Source organism: Microtus pennsylvanicus, chromosome 7 (genome assembly GCF_037038515.1).
Source record: "Microtus pennsylvanicus isolate mMicPen1 chromosome 7, mMicPen1.hap1, whole genome shotgun sequence".
NCBI classification, from domain to species: domain Eukaryota; kingdom Metazoa; phylum Chordata; class Mammalia; order Rodentia; family Cricetidae; genus Microtus; species Microtus pennsylvanicus.
In genome coordinates, this window is record NC_134585.1 from 19,107,732 (window position 1) to 19,128,884 (window position 21,153).

At 36.7% G+C, this 21,153-nt stretch overlaps 1 long non-coding RNA gene across 2 annotated transcripts in view; it reads left to right on the plus strand.

The window, feature by feature from the left end:
• LOC142853661 (uncharacterized) overlaps window positions 1-21,153 on the plus strand; it is a 166,508-nt gene that overhangs the window by 110,156 nt on the left and 35,199 nt on the right. For both annotated transcript variants that reach the window (XR_012911233.1, XR_012911232.1), the window contains one exon: window positions 16,054-16,229. This is a non-coding gene — a long non-coding RNA (uncharacterized LOC142853661). The remainder of the gene's footprint in view (window positions 1-16,053; window positions 16,230-21,153) is intronic.

Here is a 21,153-nt window from a genome sequence, read left to right on the forward strand (position 1 = left end):
GCCCCATACACTGTACAAGCCACATCACTGTTACCTGCTTTAAGGGGGCCGAGTTTGTCCTATGCAGGTTCCCAGTTGTCAGTCCAGAGTCAATGATCTCCCACCAGCTCGGGTCAATTGATTCTCTGGGATTAACCATCACGGTCTTGACCTTTTTGTTCATATCATTGCTCCCCCCCACCCCTTCAATTGGACTTGGGAAGTTGCACCCACCTGTTAGTTGTAGATCTCTGCATCTGCTTCCTTCTGTTTCTGAAAAAGAGTTCTAGATTCTCTGAGGTTGTAGACTGTAGGCTGTTTATCTTTTGTTTTATGTCTGGTATCCACTTAGGAATGAGTCTTTCTGAGTCTGGGTTACCTCACAGGACAGGTTTTTCTAGTTCTGTTCATTTGCCTGCACATTTAAAGATGTCTTTTTTTAACCACTGAGTAGTACTCCATTGTGTAAATGTACCACGTTTTCTTTATCCATTCTTCAGTTGAGGGACATCTAGGTTGTTTCCAGGTTTGGGCCATTATGAATAATGTTGTTTTGAACATAATTGAGCAAATATTCTTGTGGTGTGAAAGTGACGCATATGGTCAAAAGTGGTTTAGATGGGTCTTGAGGTAGATTGATTCCTAATTTTCTGAGAAATCAACATACTGATTTCCACAGCGGCTGTATAGGTTTGCAGTCCCACCTTCTTACTTGTTCTTATTACTCCACCTCTTCTCCAAGCTCTTATCTGTGTTTTTGATCTTAGCCTTTCTGATTGGTGGGAGATAGCATCTCAGACTTGCTTTGCATTTCCCTGATGATTAAGGATGTCCAGCAATTCATTAAGTGTCTTTCAGCCATTTGAGATTTTTCTGTTGAGAATCCTCTGTTTAGATCGATACCCCATTTTTATTTGGATTATTTGGTAGTTTGATGACTAGTTTCTTCAGGTTTTTTTTTTTTGTATGTTTTGGAGATCAGCCCTCTGTCAGATGTAGGATTGGTGATCTTTTCCCATTCATTCTATAGGCTGTCGGTTTGTCTTGTAAACAGTGTCCTTTACTTTACAGAAGCTTCTCAGTTTCAGGAGGTTCCATTCATTAATTGTTGTTTTCAGTGTCTGTACATTGATTCCTGTCGTACTATAACAGTGGATTTACAAAACATTTCCTTCCTCCTTGCTTCCTTACTCCCATTATCTCATAACTACCATTTCATACTTCTATGACATCAGCTCTTAATTTTCTCATATGAACAGATCTTCTGGTGCTTGGAGAAATTGTAAGTCATACAGAGGACATACAAATCATGTGACTGTTATGGAAATAATACAGAAATACCTTTAAGAACCCTTAATGTAGAACTGTTCTATGGTTGAGCATTGTTACTATTGAGAATATTCCTGTAAGAACATCGATCAGCATGTCCAAAAGAAACACCTGCATTCCTTTGTTTGATGTGAGACATTTCACAAGAGCCAGGATATTAATTCAAGCAAACAATTTATCAGTGGATGAATGGATAGTGAAAATGAGGTGTGTGCATGTGTCATATATGCACACATATATGTAATAACTACTATTCGATTATTAAAAAATTACATTCTGTCATTTGTTACAGGATTGATAGATTGTTAGAAGGATTGATGGACCTTCAGGACAGATTGTAGTAAGAAATAAATCAAGTACAAAGGATCTTAGAGTTTGTTAAAATTATTCTCTGAGATTCACCACCTTCTAAGTCTGGTTAACAACAAATGCTTCTATTTTATAGTAACCATTTCTCTGGCTAAATTTCTTACCTATTCATTAATCATAATCACATTTCCATAGTCCCTTGAACATATTTAGAATACCTGCTTTAAAGCTCTTACCAGCTCATTTAAACGTATGGGTAAACATGCACTGACTTACTTTTATTTCACTTTTATTAGTATTAGTTCAATATACTTCCTTTTTTGTGTACCTCATAAAAATAAAAGCAACATATATTACTACTTGATTCAGCAAGGACTCAGGAAATTGGTGTTTGGCTCATAATAAAACAATATTAAAAACCCTTCCATATTTAGTACTTTGACATATTGGCCCATTAAAAATATAATAAAAGCATAGAGATAAGGCACGGCAAGTAAGAGCTTTTGATGCTCCTACAAAGAATCCAGGTCCTTTTTCCATCACTCACATGGTGGTTCACAATATAACTCCAATTTCAGGGAATCTGATGTCCTCTACTGGTCTTCCCATGCACTGCACACACGTGATATACACACATGTAGGCAAGTAATCATTCAAAAACTGAAACATACATAAATCCAATTTTTAAAAATGACTAAAATCATGGTGGAAGAAAGGCTTAGTGGTTAAATAATACTAGCTGCTCTTTCAGAGGTCCCTGAGTTCAATTCCCAGCAGTCACATGCTCACAACCGTCTATAATTGTAGCTTCATTGGATCAGATAGCCTTTTTTGTGTGTAGATAGATGTAAATGCAGACAAAACATCCATATATGTGTGTGTGTGTATACATATATATAATTAAAAAATCTTTCAAAAATGACTAAAAGTATCTCAGTAAATATTCAGATATCACAGCTGTGAATCCGTCTAGTAAACTGAATATTAATTCAGAGAAAAGTTGACATTAAATGTAAGTCATTCCTTAGTATATTGAAAACATATGTATGTATTTTTAGAAATATATTTACATATTCACAAAATATATATGTTTCTGAAACATAATATTTTGGTTCTTTGGGAAATCGAGTTGAAGAAGCTTTACAAACTCAGTTGTATCAAAAAATGCAAATACATTATTTTAGAAAAGCATGCCTGCTTTCTAGGGTAACAGAAGCTGGAAGACGTGGTTAATTCAATCATGCATCATTAGATAACTTAGCACTGTGGAATGCACTTGCTTTACTTCAACTGATAAATCAGTCAATGTTAAAATTAATAAAGAATATCTCAAGAAGCATTCCTAAGGGTATTGCTTAGGTGGAAGAAGTTCAATTAGATTTAATGGCACATTAAGGAATAGATCTAAATATTGCCTAAGTAAAGGAAAGCTAAAACCAGGATACAAAAGCAAATTTATTGAATTGGTGTTATTCATTTTTAATATAAAAAGAGTAGCGAATCAATATTCTGGATAAATATTTAGAAGTAAATGATATGAAGCTCGAATATTGTCTTTAAGGCTAAGCAGAAATTATGAAGCTAAAGAAAGCAATCAAAAATTTAACTCAGCTGAAAAGTGAGACATAGTGACTAAATTTTAATCAAAACTAAAATATGTGCAGATTGCTGTAAACTTCATTCTGTATAATTACAATTAAACAATCACAGAAGAGATGTATGTATGTGTATGCATGTCTTTGTGTGTACATATGTTTGCGTGTGTATATGTTCATGTGTGGGTGCACATTTGTGTGTTTATGCACATGTTTGTGTGTGTTTGTGTGTAACCCATGTGTGTGTGTTTGTGTGTTTGTGTGTGCCTGTACTGATTGATATAGACTCATATATCTTGCTATCATCCATCATTCATTGCAGTAAAGCAACTGTTTACATGATATTTGTATTGTGTTAGGTATTAAGTAAATAGTTGATTTATCACATATAGAACGCATAGTGGCCTCTGTGAATGAATATGATAGAAATACCTCAGTTTCATAAATGAGATATAAGGATCTTTGTGTTCAGGTACCCTTGAGAATGTTCTGGAACCAGTCTCCAAAAAGGTGCCTCCCTAAGGGTAGGTACAAAGATTTTAGAGGTAGGTTTTTAGTAATTCTGAGTAATGTCAAGAAAATTTACAGTTCATTTTACTTTTCCTGGGCTGTCTGTAGTCTTTCATGCAGAAAATGCTGATGTAAAAGGGCAATATTGCAAGGTGGGAAGTGGAAGCGTGTACACATTTATGTCTGTCATCTGTCCGCTGCAGTGCTGAATGGCTATAATTATGAATTGTCCTCACAACACTGCCGACCTCTAGGTAAACTTAACATGATGAAGAATCGCCTTAAAGATCCAAAGGACCAGGGCGCTGCTCCCCAAATAAAGCAGGTCTCGGGTGGAACAGTCCAGAAAGAAAACAATCCCCTTGCGTGGATTCCAACAGCTTTGGCATTAAATTCTCTCGTACACAATTTTAACATGCGCTCTTCTAGAGAAGCCGTCCTGACAAATGTATGGCTGCTATAGGACATCTTGCTGCCAGGCTGAGTCGCCAGCAAAAGTTGGCTCTATGGACACACGCAGGATTAGGGATTTACAAAAGCAGACTTGTAACTGGCAAGAAGCAGATCATTTCGAATAAAAACAGGGCCTAAGCAGCCAGATTATATAATATAATAAATATGACACTCCGAATTTGAAGAAATCAAGGAGGGAAACATGGGAGATTTTGGAGGGAGAAAGGGAAAGGGAGAAATTTTGTATTTATACTCTATTGGGAACAAGCAAAAAGCGCCTTGTACTATCAAGCTGCAATTTTGGCTTCCGACTCCATTTTATCTGTACGCTGAAACCAAATTCATGTTTCCAAGCCTTAGGGGAGCTGGGAACCTTTTAATACCTGACCAACTCCCTCCTTGAAACATAGAAAGAGTCGTTATGAGTCTTTAGTTCTCTAGAAACATTATGGCTGTTTCTACCAATAGAAATATCAGACGATTCTGATTCATTAGACTGAAAAGCTTTGCCTTGTATGTCGGTTGGCAATGATGGAACCCTCAAGGAAAGCCCGGAATATTTGATTTCTGATAGGTGAAAAAAATGTAACTATAATTTGGCAACAAATGCTTATGGTTTTTGTGCTTAAATATTTGCTTCAATTGACATTCCGGGTCTTGGTTCAGCTCCTGAGTCTTTTCGGTGGCCCAGATTGATCAACCCCTCCACCATTTCTTTTGAACTGCCTGTATTAAATCTTTCTTTGTTGTTAACCTTTTGCATCTGTTTGGGCTGATTCAGAGTCTTGGGCCACAACAATTATAATCTCAAAAAATAAATACTTAATAGGGAGAAGATTATCCTGAAAAAATCTTAGATTTTAATTGCTAGTTTTATTTTTCATAAAACACATTATAGATTTGTACTTATTAAGTGAGCAAGAGTGAATGGGTGAATGAATTCATGCAATTCGGCACTCTGATTTATAGAGCAATTTGATTCTGATATATTTAGTGTGTGGTTCACTAATTGACTGCGATGTCCCACAATCTGTTCATGAATATTACTTTAATAAGCTGCATAACATTTCACTCAGATGTTTGCCTTAATTACAATATAAATCTTATATCATTTTTCTAATTTCAGAATGCAGTCTTATGGACCCATGAATGAGGGACACATGTATAGCTAAGGCACAAATACAGAAGGGTAGGAAGAAGCAAGTTTTAAATAGAAATAGAGAAATAGATTTCCCAGTAGATTTTTCTGTAAATAAAAATAAATCATGGACCTTAAGTCCAAATGAAACAGCCCTCACTCACCACCTGAGGAACAGACACTACACAGGATGTTAATTAAGTTCATTGCCATGCCATAGTATTGGCCAGTCTGAATTTAGCTAAATTCGGATGTGGATAACATAAATATTCATAAAAATACTTAAAAATGGATAAGAAAACTGCCTTGCTTGTTATGATTTTTACCCTGTCTTAACTGGTTTTAGCTAGGAGATTTGCACTGATAATTTGAAATAAAGCACCAAGTAAGAGAGAAAGAAGAAATTTAGATTACATCCATTTTGTTACTAATAAAGTAGTCTCCTTTCCATGAGGGAGAGATTGAGTGACTTTTTTTTTATTTGTTCTTTGTTTTGTTTTGTTCTTTTGTAGACCAAGCTGGCCTCAAACTCACAAAGTTCAGCTCCACCTTCCAAGTTCTGGGATTAGAGAATGTGTGTGATGTCCAAACTAGGTGAGAAAAATAAATTCTGATAAGAATTATTTTTAAAAAACTGACTGTCAAAGAATATAATTTACTAAATACATTTTTAAAATTATTTGTTCTTATTTTCAAATAATTTTATGTACATATTATTCCCAAAAGAATCTCCTTCAAAAAAGTTAAGTCTAATTAAATATCCCACATACTTTAAACACTAATGAATAGCTATGCAATTTCCTATATAGTATGAATATTAATAAATGCTTAATAATTTCAAATATTGAATATAGCTGAAACTCACAGATAATTAAAAATGGCTTTTTATCTAATGTTGAAAAAAAAAGGCCTTTTTCTTTTTTTGACAAGATTGTCCTGATGGAGCTTTAAAAGAACCCCACAGACAGATGGCTTTCAAAATCTGATACAAGGACATTTGTATCAGCATCATGTTTGAACTCAAAAATAACAGCATCCTTGGCCTAACCCTCGATATACAGATCTTCCTGAGAGAAAAGCTAGCAGATTCAGACTCAGAGTAAGGCCTGAAACCACCAGTGTAGCAGAACCTGTGAGCTGCTGTCCACGTGTGCGTTAGTTTTCTCGATTAGAAGGAGCTGGCTGCTGCCCAGGAAGCAGACAGCATCTCGATTCCTTTAAGGCAGAGGAAGAATAGGTACCAAGATGATCCAGTTCATCATTGGTTCAGGGAAAAATGGTTTTGTATCATAGAGGGGCTTCATGAACAAAACATAAAAACAAACAAGTCTAAATAAAATTATCTATAAAGCTAACCAAAAAAAAAGTGTAAAGAAGTCTAAGTCTGGTGTGGTGGTGCTTGCTTAGCTCAATTACACATTGAGGAGGCTAAGGCGGGCGAAGTGGTTCTTTGAGTTGAAGTACAACTTAGGATTCAGAGTGGGACCTAGTCTCGAGAGCCAAAGCAAACAAACTAACAAGAAAGAAACTGAAGCCTAGAATCAGGTGCAATCAATGAGGTCGAAAAGCCAGATATCACACCCACTCTCGAAAGTTCACCATATTCTACATGACAAAACAGCACTGTTAAAAAAATAACCATCTCAAAGTTGTTTTGATTTGCATTTCCCTGATCGCTAAGGAGGTTGAGCATGACCTTAAGTGTCTTTTGGCCATTTGAACTTCTTCTGTTGAGAATTCTCTGTTCAGATCAGTGCCCCATTTTTTAATTGGGTTAATTAGCATTTTAAAGTCTAGTTTCTTGAGTTCTTTATATATTTTGGAGATCAGACCTTTGTCTGTTGCGGGGTTGGTGAAGATCTTCTCCCAGTCAGTGGGTTGCCTTTTTGTCTTAGTGACAGTGTCCTTTGCTTTACAGAAGCTTCCCAGTTTCAGTAGGTCCCATTTATTCAATGTTGCCCTTAATGTCTGTGCTGCTAGGGTTATACCTAGGAAGCGATCTCCTGTGCCCATCTGTTGTAGGGTATTTCCCACTTTCTCTTCTATCAGGTTCAGTGTGTTTGGACTGATAGTGAGGTCTTTGATCCATTTGGACTTGAGTTTTGTGCATGGTGAAAGATATGGGTCTATTTTCATTCTTCTACAGGTTGACATCCAGTTGTGCCAGCACCATTTGTTGAAGATGCTTTCTTTCTTCCATTGTATACTTTTAGCTCCTTTATCGGAAAAAAAAATAACCATAAAAATAACCATAAAACTAAAAAGCCACAAATAGCAGAAAATACCTATTATGCACTCAGAGTCTGGCAAGCATTTTAATGCAAGATTCTAGTTAATCTTCTTACAGATCTGGTGGGATAGCCATAAGTATCATTTTGAGTTTACACAGCAGAAAACTACAATTTGAAGAGAGGGGGTAAGTGGTCTTATTGGAGATGTAGGTATAGAGGTGAGGGTAGGAACAGAGAGACTTAACTGGAGCCTGGGATCAGCAAAGTGCTTAACGCATTGCCTAAATGAAGGCAAATCATTTTAAAATGTGGAGAATTAGAAATTGTTGAAGCTGTCTGGTGGGGGAGATTAACCACACAATAGTAACCATACACCTTCATACCCACTGTGGGGCATCAAAGACTCATGTATACTTGGAGAGGCAAGAGTGAAATGAAGAATTAGCCACCTGGCTGCTATTTTATCATCTTGAATATCATCATTTTGAAATGCCATTATTTAGGAGATTATGCACAATTTAAATTGAAAGCACCAGTGAAATGACATTGAAGTCACATTTGTGTCAGTATCTCTTTAGTTTTTGTCTAATAAATAAATAAACATAGTCTTTAGTTTTTGTCTAATCAAATTAAGACATGTAGACTAAGGAAAAAAAGAGAAAATGTAACCGAATTGAAGGTAAGCAGACAGATGGCTGTTTTCTCACTTCCATCCTCCTTTCCACTGCCTCCCAAGTGCTGGGATTAAAGGTGTGCACCACAGCCTGGTGAATTTTTTTTAAAAATACATGATAAAATTATAAAACCTGCTTTCTAAGCTCTCAGAAAATGGTTTAATTTAGGAAGTTCTTCCCACATAAACATAAGGGCATGTGTTCTGATCCCTATTTCTTTCGTTAAAAAACAGACACAGCTGTGTGTTTCTGTAACTAACTGCGGGGATAGACATGTATATCCCTGGAACTCATGTACTAGGTAGTCTAGATAATTGTTGAGGTCTGTGTTCTTCAGTCAGAGACCCTGACTCAAACAATAAAATGCAGAAAGCGCTTTGCATCAACTGCTGGCCTCTGCACTCATGCAAACACATAAGTTTATAAATCTATTTTCTTACTTTTTCGACTGTTTTAATTAAATATTGTCCCTACTAAAATTAATTCTATGCCCTCTGTATATGTATGTACTATGTATGTTGGCTTGGTGTTTATGTGGGACACCTGATGGTTGGGATGGAGTATCTTAGAATCTTTTGTCTGGTCTTGGGACCCCATTCCTTCTGTTGGGTTTCCTTGCCCACCCTTGATGTGAGAGTCTGTGCTTAGTATTACTGTTTCTTGTTGTTCTGTGTTTGGTTAATGTCCCTGGGAAGACTAGGGAGAGACAGGAGGGTAGAATTTGGGAAGAGGAGAGGTAAAGGAATTTGGAGGAGTAAAGGGAGGGAAAGCTGTGGTTAGGACATATTGCATAAAGGAAGAATAAACTTGAAAATAAGACAATGAATCAGATTAATTAAAATCTAAAGAATCAAAAAAGTAAGAGCATTTTGACTGTGGTGAATAATTGAGAAAAATGTAGGAACAAAGAAATATCTTGTCAATAACATATATTTGGGTCAAAAGTTGAACATAGAAGATGTGAATAGCTTCAAGGCACATGATTTATTTATATCAACGGTGAAATCTTGGGTTTTTATTATTCTACAATAAAACTTTATTCCTCAATTACTAAAATGAAATACCTGAAGCAGTACCCTGTTTTTTGAAAGCCCATTTAGCTCACATTTTTTTAAGAGTCAAAGCATGACCCAAACTGACTATGTTCTGATAAGGGCTACATGGAAAATACCACTAAAGTGGCCAAATTTCAATCACCCTTGCTCAATCTAGAATCCAAGAAATATGTTTCAAGGAACAAGGTTTGCACCCTTTAAAACAGCCTGTTGCTGAGAATTTACTTCATGCCTTCAGTTTCTTAAAGGCAACCTACCATGCTACCTCTTTTTTTTTTTTAATTAAGAATTTTTTAATACAATGTTTTCTCATTTTACACAGCTATCCCTGTTCCCACTCCCTCATTTCCTCCTGCTTCTCCCACCTTACTCTACCCTACCCCCTTCCATTTCTGAGAAAGGGTAAAGCTTCTCATGGGGAGTCAGCAAAGTCTGATACTTCACTTGGAGACAAGACCAAGGACCTCCCTCCCATATCTAGGCTGAGAAAGGTATCTCTCCAAAAGGAACATGCTCCTAGATGCCAGTTCAAGCACAAGGGATAAATCCTGGTCCCATTGCCAGCAGTCCCACAGACTGACCAAACCTCACAACTGTTGCCCACATTCAGTGGGCCTAATTTGGTCCTATGCAGGTGTGCCTGCTAATAGTCCAGAGAGTCAGTGAGCTCTCGCTAGCTCAGGTCAGCTGTTTCTGTGGGTATCACCAACATGGTCTTGACCCCTTTGCTCATATTATCACTCCTCTGCCTCTTGGATAGTCTCAGGTAGTTTGGTCCAGTGCTTCACTGTAGATTTCTGTATCTGTATTCATCAGTTACTGGTTGAAGGTTCTATGATGACAATTAAGGTAGCTATCAGTCAGTTTATGTGGGAAGGTCAATTTAGGCATCCTCTCCACTGTTGCTTAGAGTCTTAGCTAGGGTTATCCTTGATGATTCCTGGGAATTTCTCTAGTACTGTGTTTCTTGATAACCCTTTTTTTTTTAATTTATTTATTTATTAAAGATTTCTGTCTTGATAACCCTTTAATGACTCCCTCAATCATCATAGCTCTTTCTTTTCTCTCTCTCCCTTCCCTTCCCCCTTCTTGAATATCCCATTCTCTCACATTCTCCTCCTTTCTCCACTTCTCCTCTCCCCCTTCCTCTTCCATCCTCCCTCTCCTCCTATGCTAATTTTCTCAGAAAGCCTTGTCTGTTTACTCTTCCCAAGGGAATCCATGTATGTCTTTCTTAAGAGTTCTCCCTGTTACCTAGGTTCTCTGGAATCCTGGACTATTGGTTGGTTATCCTTTGCTTTACAGCTAATATCCAGTTATGAGTGAGTACATACCATGTTTGTCTATCTGGGTCTGGTTACCTCACTCAGGATGGTTTTTTTCTAGTTCCATCCATTTGCATGCAAATTTCAAGATGTCATTTTTTTTTTCTGCTGAGTGGTACTCCATTGTGTAAATGTACCACATTTTCTTTACCCATTTTTTAGTTGAGGAGCATCTAGGTTGTTTCCAGGTTCTGGCTACTATGAATAATGATGCTATGAACACAGTTGGGCAGATGTCCTTGTGGTATGAGTATGCATCCTTTGGGTATATGCCCAAGAGTGGTATTTCTGGGTCCTGAGGTAGACTGATTCCCAATTTTCTGAGAAACTGCGTCTCCTCTGAGGCATAAGCCTTTAACCCAGCATCCCTTGGTCCCTTTTAGGACACCCAAACCACATCCCATATTTTCATGGCTGTATGAGAGTTCAAATTTGGCATATTTGGGAGACGTGGAAAGAGCAAGGACTGGAAGAAAAGAAGGATATTATGAGTACTGACTGGTACTTCAATGCTTACCTCACATTTCTCATGGATTCTGGCCTGCTTTTGAGTGACTGCTACAATTATTGTTGGGTGCTTAGAAGAAAGGTGTTTCACTATGTGGAAGGTACTCTTCTGACTGAATCTACTGTGGAGATCTGTATTCTCACTTGATCTGCCTAGAGCTTGTTTCCTGTGAGATTCCAAGACATGGCATTTTCTCTCAATATTCAAGATAAGAAGCTGAAAGAAACTCTTGGATCCTAGTGTTTACTGTAGCAATTATCCAACATTCTCTTCAGGAAGCATAATGATAGCATAGGTCTTCTCCAAATACCTGGTTGCTTTTGTTTGTGTGTTTACATTCCCAAAACCATTAAAAACTTTGGGAAAAGCTCATCACTTTTTTTCAATGATTCCCATCTTAATATATGCACATAATATTATAACAAAATTATCCTGACTTTGAACACAGCTTAAAATGCTTGTTGATAATTTACATTTACTGTGGTTTGCTTAATTAAAATTTTGCCTGTATTTTTGTGTTCTCTTTTAACTTCTCCTGATCACCCAGACTAGCTTTTAACATATTCTTGGCACTAAAATTTGTCTCGTTTTTACTTAGTAAGTATATTTTTATACATTGATTAAAAGCTGTTACAGCCTTACTTTCATTAATAAGACATTCATATTGCCAGATGAAAACACACACACATATATAAGCACCTTGCTTTCACAAGAGAAAACAACATCTTTCTTCATTTCCTCTAATCCTTTCTAATTGTATTTAATACTTGGTAACTCATACGAAATTTGTGCTAATATGAGTTGGCATTTTATTTTTGTTTAAATTATTGTTGAATTTTCATTGAGTCTATTTGTTTCTTTACTAGATAATACTTTCTCAATTGACAAAATTCTCTATTTTTTTAATTGTCCTTTATTAATACTCCAGTTTTATATTCACCTTTATTTCCAAGTGAGCAAACTGTCATAATTTGTATACTTCTTACTATATTATTATTTCTTAAAATGATGAACCCTTTAAAGAAATTTTCATGATTAATGAATCATTCTAAAATATTCCACTCAATTTCATACATATATGCAATTACTATATCTAACCTATTCCCTCCATTGCATTCTCTTATCACGTCTCCTTCCCTGGGAGCCCTTCCCAACAAGTCTTCCTTCCACTTTCAAATAAGGAAGTGATCTTATATTCTCACATCAAGTATAATGGACCTAGAATAACAGGGACAGTATCCTGATTTCCTGCTGCATCATTTTGTTTATGGGACCTAGAAATATTTAGAACATTGCGAATACTGCAAATATGTGTTTAATGCACGCATGGATTTTCAAAACCATAAAAGAGTGACTCACTTTTTCAAAGCCAAAAGTGACTATCTTTAAGTAGTCACAGACACATAAATACAGCTGGAGGCATTTGTATTTAGAGTTGCATCTATGTGCACAATTACAAACTTGTTACATTGACATCTTCTAGAGTCACTGATAAAATCAAATGAATTTCTCTGATCTTTTCTTTTTGGTTTCATGGTTAGTGGTTTCTTTTTTCTTTAAGAAAATTCCCCTTAGGGACTTAAGAATTAGTGACATGTTTGTTTTTTCACTGTGAATAACCTCTATAGTAGCATTTGTTTTATCGAATACGTTTGTCTAAAACTTCTCTTAGAATGATTTACTTGTATTTTGATTGCTTGCTTGTTTGTTTTGTTTCCTTCTTCATAATGGCTATGGATGGTATCCTTGAACAGTGCTGAGGACATTGCCTTCCAGTGTTGAATAAAAGAGTTAATAGATCACTCTCTAACGGTTACACCCTTCAGGTCTACTTATTTTTTTTTTTCTTCTTTCGAGACAGGGTTTCTCTGTGGTTTTGGAGCCTGTCCTGGAACTAGCTCTTGTAGACCAGGCTGGTCTCGAACTCACAGAGATCCGCCTGCCTCTGCCTCCCAAGTGCTGGGATTAAAGGCGTGCGCCACCACCGCCCGGCTCAGGTCTACTTATTATAAGTAAGTTTGGTCTTAGATTGCATTTGTTTGTTTTAATAAATGCTGAAAATTCTCCTGAGGTATTTTTGATAAGAGGTAGCTTAGTGGGAAGAGCTGTGTGACTTCTTATTTCCATTGCTGTGGTACTAAGCTGGTAAAAATGTATTCCTGGTAACAGTTAATGACCTCCCCTACACAAGTGTCTTAGTCATACACACTTGTCATCTCATCACAGAGGAACAAATCTTTAGTGGCTAGTTGAGAGAATGTGTAGCAGATGGAGGAATTATCATGTTCTGCTGTGTACAATTTTCATTTTTTTTTAAAATGTATTTAAGTGTTTGTGTGTGTATGTGTGTGTGGTGTGGTGTGGTACATATGTGCACTATATGCCTGCAAGTGCCCGTGGGTGATCTTCTGGAGTTGGTGTAAAAGGAGGGTCTAAACATCCTTACTTGGTTTATGGAGCTGAACTTGAATCTTCTACAAGAAGAGCATGTTCTTTTCACTAATGAGCTATTTCTCCAGATCCATGATACTCATTTTGAAAAAAAAAAATTCTGACTTAGTTTAAGAAAATTTGATGCGCTCAGTATATCATGTTATGTATCCTCTGAGATGTTTTAGATGAAATGGATTGAATTTTTAGTATCTGTTTCTTTTGGTTGTTATTGTTTGTGTGTCTGTGTGTGTATGTGTGTATGTGCACACTTGTGTCTACATGTGTATATGTGTGTGTGCTTGTTCTATGTGTCTGTATATGTATGTGTGCTTGTGTCTACATGGATGCACACATCACAGCACACACATAGACAACCTCAAATGTCAGTCTTTGCCTTCTTTTGTTGACTACTGCATATGTCAGGTGAACTTGCTTCTTTAAGGCATTCTCTTAGCAACACCTCCTATCTGAGATTAGCATCACTGGCATCACATACCCTCCCTACAATGCCCAGCCTTCTGTGGCGTCTGAAGATACACACTTGTGCAGCAAATGTTTTATTGCCTGAGTCCTTGCTCTGCATGACATTTAAAAAGTTTAGGTTAGCCCAGTTAATACTGTTTTTCCTGGGTATTCATGTTAAAACTCAAAGCCACTTTTCAGGAAGTATCCCTTCAATTATTAAAAAAGGAAGTCTTTATTCATGAAGAAAGAACAAGTAATTAGTGAGAATATGTAGATAAGTTATACATAAAAAACTTGAAGCTAGACACCTCGCTGCGCGTAACAGAAAAACTTTATTCTTTGTTATGCCCCCATTTTATAGCAGAATTAAGTCTAAAGATGTTCCCTTTCATATTATTTTTAGGAGAACAAAAGAACCCGACACTTTTATTTAGAGAAGTGATTTTGAGTTAAAAGTAAAAGTTAAGTTCATTGTCTTGTGCAATGAGGAGTCTCATATAATTTGGTGGGGTTATTGTTTGCCTCCAGCAATTTAATTAAAAGCTCAAACAAATAGAGCCCTTGGGGGGTTTCCACCAGCAGCTAACTTATTACTAAATGCTGTGCTCAGTAGTACAGCACAGAAAGGAGAGTGTCTGCTGTAAGTGGGCTAATTTACGAAGGGCGCTAATACAGTTAGAGTTCATCAGAATGGTTCCTTCTTGCAGTATAGGAGGGAAGAAGTTTTGGCTTTTAACCTAATTAACTGTTTGTTTTGTATGGTTTTATTATAGATACTACTACAAAATCCAACCAAGTATGAACTCCTAGATTTTCTCTGGGACTCTTCTCTGTCTCATTCCATGCATATGTTCTTCTTTGTCTATCCATGTGCATGTGTATATGCACCACTAAATATATGAATAATTCCATCAACTGTTGAGGACCATTTATCTGATTCTCAATCATGTTTATATATGTTTATCATCTATCTATTCATCATCTATATATCTCCCATTTATCTATGTATTATCTAACTATAATCTGTCATATGTCTATCACCCCTCTCTTTCTTTGTATTAACTATAATCTGTCTTCTTTTAGCTACTATCTATCTATCATCTATCTATCTATCTATCTATCTATCATTTATCTATATCTATTATCTACCTATATGTATGCATATGTATATGCACATATATATCCATTTATCTATATTCTAATGTATATCATTTATAATTTCTATTCTATCATCTGTCTATCATCAACTTTCTCTTCACCATCTATCACTTTCTCTCTGCCTTAGATTTGGCCTATTATATTTTACAGACATATTGTTAGCAATTCTTCTATGCATAAGCTTTGTATAACTTCTAGCTACTAGAATGTCTTAATTCTTCATATAATTAAGATGATTTTAAAATATATGTTAAAATATTACTAATAGCCATTTGTGTCAATACAAAAATTCTTCTCTCCTTTTTATATTTGTGACAAGATCATTACTTGTAGAATTTCTAATGAAATCAGTGTTTAGTAACTATTTTTTAAGCTGGGGACTAAAAGCACCTGAAATCCCCAGCAAAGGATTTCTACTGCAGGTGCTACTGACATCTGAAAAACAACTAGGGACAGACACCATAACAATGGACTTGCCACAGTTCCAACAGGTTTACGATAGAATGGCTAATATGAAGAAGTAAGCACATGTGGGTTCACAGAGGCCAAATAAGTGCTTCATCCCTCAGAATTCACTCCTGGACTTTGCACATGGGCTACATCCATTTATGTAGGGCCCTGGTCTCCCTTATTCCTGGGGTGCATCGCAGGGACAGTTTATGATCAGCTAACCTAGCTTCCAGTGTGTTTCTGTGCTCTCCCTGCCCCGACTGGTGGTTAGCTACAGGGCATTTACTCCTTTGTTAATATGGTAATTTCCCACCTGCCTGGGCGGAGATCCTTGTGCAGCAGTTAGATACATAAGGATTTCTCCAAGTCTGAATAAACTGGCATTGGGCTGGTCTCCTTTCGAATGACCCTGGTCTCTCTGTGTGTTCTTTCAATCTCCAGGCTCTTGCCCGACTGGCATTCGGTACAGTGGTGCGCGAACAGTACCGAGGGTGTAACACCAAATTGGGTGTTACAATTGGAGGCTCCGCTGGGATGATCATTGGCAACTAGACCCATCTGTGAGATCGGGAAGTAGGGATCCCTGAGAGGTCGCCCTCGGGAAGGCTGGCCAGCAGGTAAGAAATTGAGCTGCGAGGGTGAATTGGTTATGGGTGCAAGTTATTCTGTTCCAGTGTTTAAGGGCCAGTTAACAGGTCAGTTGTTAGCTCTTTTGGAAAATAAAGGCACCAGTATTAAAGTTGAGACAGCACAAGAGACCATTAAGACAGTTTTAGAGTTTAGTCCCTTGTTCCTACATGCAGGGGGTTTTAACATTACTGATTGGGAGCAGGTAAAGGCTGATCTTCAAAATGCACTGAAAGAGCGAGGGCCACAAGAATTCCCCATGGCGATATTTTCACTATGGCGCTTAGTCAGAGATGCAGTGAAATGCGATCTGGGGGCTCAAACCACTGCCACCATTATGCTTTTGCTTTTTTTTCTTCCATGACTGAGTGTGCCCTCAAACTGTGAGCCTAAAAACCCTTCCTCCTTTCAGTTTATATATATGATGGATTGCATTGATAGATTTGTGTATGTTGAACCAGCCCTGCATTTCTGGGATGAAGCCTACTTGATCATAATGGATAATTTTTCTAGTGTGTTCTTGGATTCAGTTTGCCAGTATTTTATTAAGAATTTTTGCATTGATGTTCATGAGTGAGATTGGCCTGTAATTCTCTTTCTTGGTTGAGTCTTTGTGTGGTTTTGGTATCAGGGTAACTGTGGCTTCATAAAAGGAATTTGGCAATGACTCTTCTGTTTCTATATTGTGAAATACCTTAAGGAGTATAAGTATTAGCTCTTCTTGGAAGTTCTGGTAGAATTCTGCTTTGAAATCATCTGGTCCTGGGCTTTTATTGGTAGGGAGGTTTTTGATAACAGCTTCTACTTCTTTGCGACTAACAGGTCTATTTAGATTGTTCACCTGGTCATGGTTTAACTTTGGTATATGGTACTTATCTAAAAAAGTTCATTTCTTTTACATTTTTCAATTTAGGTGCCTTCTTCAGCTCTCCCTTTCTTCACACTGACCTCACCAGGCCTGTACATGCCTCCCCTAATAATTCTCACTTGTGTCAAAAATTTCAATCTACTCCCATTAGTTTGACTTAACTTTAGCACATTGGTTTACTTTTCTAGTTTATGATAAAGATTGCATTGCTTATCAAGGTACTAATGCATTCATGTATTACAAGAACTTAGCAATTACCCTTTATTTTTTAACTGGACTGTTCGTGTCTGATTACTTTAAGTTAGAAATTTCTCTTACTCTTGGTTTGGAGGTAAATCGTTTGTGAAAAAATTAAACCTATCCTAATCTGTCAGTGATTAACTCATAGATGAGCAAACAGATGGAGAGGTCAATAGAAAAGAAGTTGGATTTCAAAAAAGTATTATATTCTAGGAATAGGAAAAGGCCTACATATCCAGACACTGCTGTATCTGAGGATTACCATAGTTTTTTTTTTCCAAAATAAATTTAATCTATAGCATTGCAAAAAATATTAAGAGAATAATTTTAATTTATTATACTAAAAATGTTTGAATCACTAGGTAATAATAAGAATGGCAAAATGTCCATATGAATATCTTTCAAAAATACTTGCAATTCTTAATTGCCTAATAAGTTTAAAGTGTTTTCATAGTCATTGTCTCGTTCAATACTGATAATAGTTCTAGACTGACTCTTCCATTTAGATAATGGTACAAGGTCCCATTACTTTATGTCTCCGGATGATGATATATACTAAGGAGATAAAAATAAAAGTCTGTCTACATAAACTTGCTTATTTCATGAAACATACAGCTCTACCTCTGTCCTGAGAGAGAGGGCAGATGGGGAGTGGGATTCCTTTTATCATATGTGAATCTTCATGAACAGCAAGAAGAAGCAGAGGGTCCTGCACAATGAGACGGACAGCAACACCTGACTGACTCTTGGTTTCTCCTCAGTGAACATACCAGGGTCTAAGTTTGCCAAGTCTCAGGATTTAGTTCTGACCAGCTACATTTATGATTTTGAAGTATACTGTCTTCGACTGACTCCATCACACTTGCTTGAATATTTGGTTGGGTATCTTTGGGGGAAATAAACCCCCAGATATAAAGTCAATGCTATAATTGCCTAATGAAATCTATATTATGTTGATTACATTATTGACTTAACTGATTTTGTTAGGTATTGGTGAATTTTAATTTTTTTTATTACCCTTATTTTACCACAAGAGTGTTAATTTTTTTTTTCGGTGATAGAGATTGAGCCCAAACCCCATATGTGATAGGTGAGTACTCTAACACTGAGTCACACCCCAAGTTTTGAGGCCCTCAGTTTAGTTTAGACGTTTCATTTTAGTAATATCTCCTCGTGTCTCCATAGAATAACAATAAATATCAAGTGTCTCTTGAATTCTTATCTTGTAAAAGAAGGTCAGGGCCTCTTAGGATTAAAAGCATGTTTTAAATTGGGAGATGGCTTTTACTTCTGAGATTCTGAGTAGATGAAGACTCGGGAATGCGATAAATTTAGTGCATCATGAATTGGGAGACGGAGTGCAACATACTACCGAGTTCAGGCTACCATACATCACCTACTTGGTTCTAAATTTAGCAAGTATTGTTAGCCACCTCCTAACACAGAACAGCTTGAGAAAAGATGCAATATAAACTCTGCATGGTAAAACTATTTAGCATTTAACACGTGAAATTCCTGTAGGTAGAAAAGATATGAAGAAAAGAACAATGTGTCTTCAAGATGAGAATAAACCTAGACAGGCTCGGATGAACTTTGATCTGTGGCAGAAGTTCCCTGCAGCTATTGACTTCACGGAGACAGAGAAGTAATGAGATTCCTGTGGAGGCACACAGCAAACTGACGCACATTCATTGAGGCCAATTCGCTCGCTGTGCATTAATTTTCAGATAATGGGGCATAACTAAAATAGGTGTGAGCTGGGAGCTGCAAACCAGACTTCAAGCTTAGAGGGAATCAGTGGGACATGACGAAGAATGGGCAATGCTCACTGCCAGCAAGATTTCATGCAGATATTAAAGTTGGTTGTGTAGCAGTCCCACACTCATCAACTGTGTTTGAGGATGTTGCTATATAACCAATTTAGAGATAAATATCAATGGCAAGTATAAATGCTATTTGATGGAGACTCTTAGATTTTTCTCTATTGAGAGTTGTGTGAGTCATCTGGTCCTTTATTCAAAGATTGTGAGAACATTCAATATTTGCTATACATCTACTGCCAGGTATGAGGAAATGACCAAACCATGTTCTCCCCTCTGGGGCCATAAGGTACTAGACTAAATCGCATGGGCTGGGTCATAGACAGGATGTGAAGATTGCAACAATAAAATATGCATAGACACTTGAAATATAGAAGACATGAACTTGGGCTCGGGCTGAGAATAAGGTTTCTAAAATATTTCTTCCTATAATGAACACTAGTTTCCATATTTTCCAGGACAACCTAGACACTAAAATGTATTGCGTTGGGTCAAGGAACAGTTAAAGCATACTCAGGGAAAGATCAATGAAATTAAAGCTAAGAGAATAGTAAATACCAACAATGGTTTATCAGTTTTAACAAAACTGAGCTTCTACAATGATGTGATGGGCGAATGATGAAGAAACAGAAAAAGTCTATGTGGAAATTCAACTAGTGCTTTATCTTTCTTTTGTGTGTGTGTGTGTGTGTGTGTGTGTGTGTGTGTGTGTGTGTGTGTGTGTTTGTATATATATATATATATATATATATATATATATATATATATATATATATCCTAATTAAAAGACATAATGCCTTAGGTAAGATACTTAATTCAATAGTTATGGTGCTTAATATGTCAGGTTCAGTGTTTCATTTAGAATCCATCCAGGAGATGAAGAGAATATTTTGCAATTTATCCACAATGTGCTGCTGAGACTTTGTAGTTGAGTGAAAGGGAGCCTGTGATAATAAGTGACAGGAATTATTAATTCTCACAACGGAATCTTTAAAATGCAGCTCACCAAAGTGAAATGTGTCTTTGACATGTACTATTTTTCCATTCCTCTTCCTATAATTAGCTACAATTATCAGTGTCATTGAAATACAGGAAAGACAGTGTACAAATTTCACTTAAATATAGTAGAGAAACTTTTCAAATACCCTCTACATACTGTCAACCTAGCCAAATTAAAACAAGGAAATATATTACCCTACCCTAGACTTGATGCTACTAGAAAAAATACAAACCTGTATGTGATGTGAGTATGTGTGTGTGTATGAGACATTTCTTATCACCGTGATAGAATATCTGATAAAATACTTAAAGGAAGGATTGTTTATTGTTATCTTATGGAGCCAGAGGATTTGCTCCATCATGGTGAAATATAAATGGAAGAGCAGAGACATACAGATATAGTAGCCAGGGAGCAGTGACTGGGAGACAGAAAGGAACTACAAGAGATATAGGTCCTAGTGACATCCAGTGGCTTCCAGGGTATCTGCCTCAAGTTTCTCACCTCTCCACAATGTAAGTATAATGTATTAATACCTCAATATATTAATTTATTAATCAGGTTAGAGCCCTCATCATCTATTTATCACTAGAACTAATATGACGTGTACTATGAGAGATAAACATTTATTAGCTCTTAGGTCCCATTTAATTCAACAGAGATGACACAATAGGCTTTCAGAATAGAATGTTAAAGATAATAAATCCTTGAATGTTTAGACATTTCGTGCTACTTTACATACTTAAGTTCTTATGTATATATGTGTGCTAGACATAATCAATTTTAAATGCATACAATCACAGAAGTAGAATATTTTCCCTCAGATTTGTTTGTTGCAAATCCTTCAGACCATTAACTCCAGGCAAGGAACTTCCAAGTCTCCTAGCCAGATTCTTGAAGCATGTAATGCATTCTTTGTAACTGATACTGCGATATCGTGCCCTTTCCTGCATCTCGTTGTCAGTAGTTACAGCTCAGAACTCAGCATC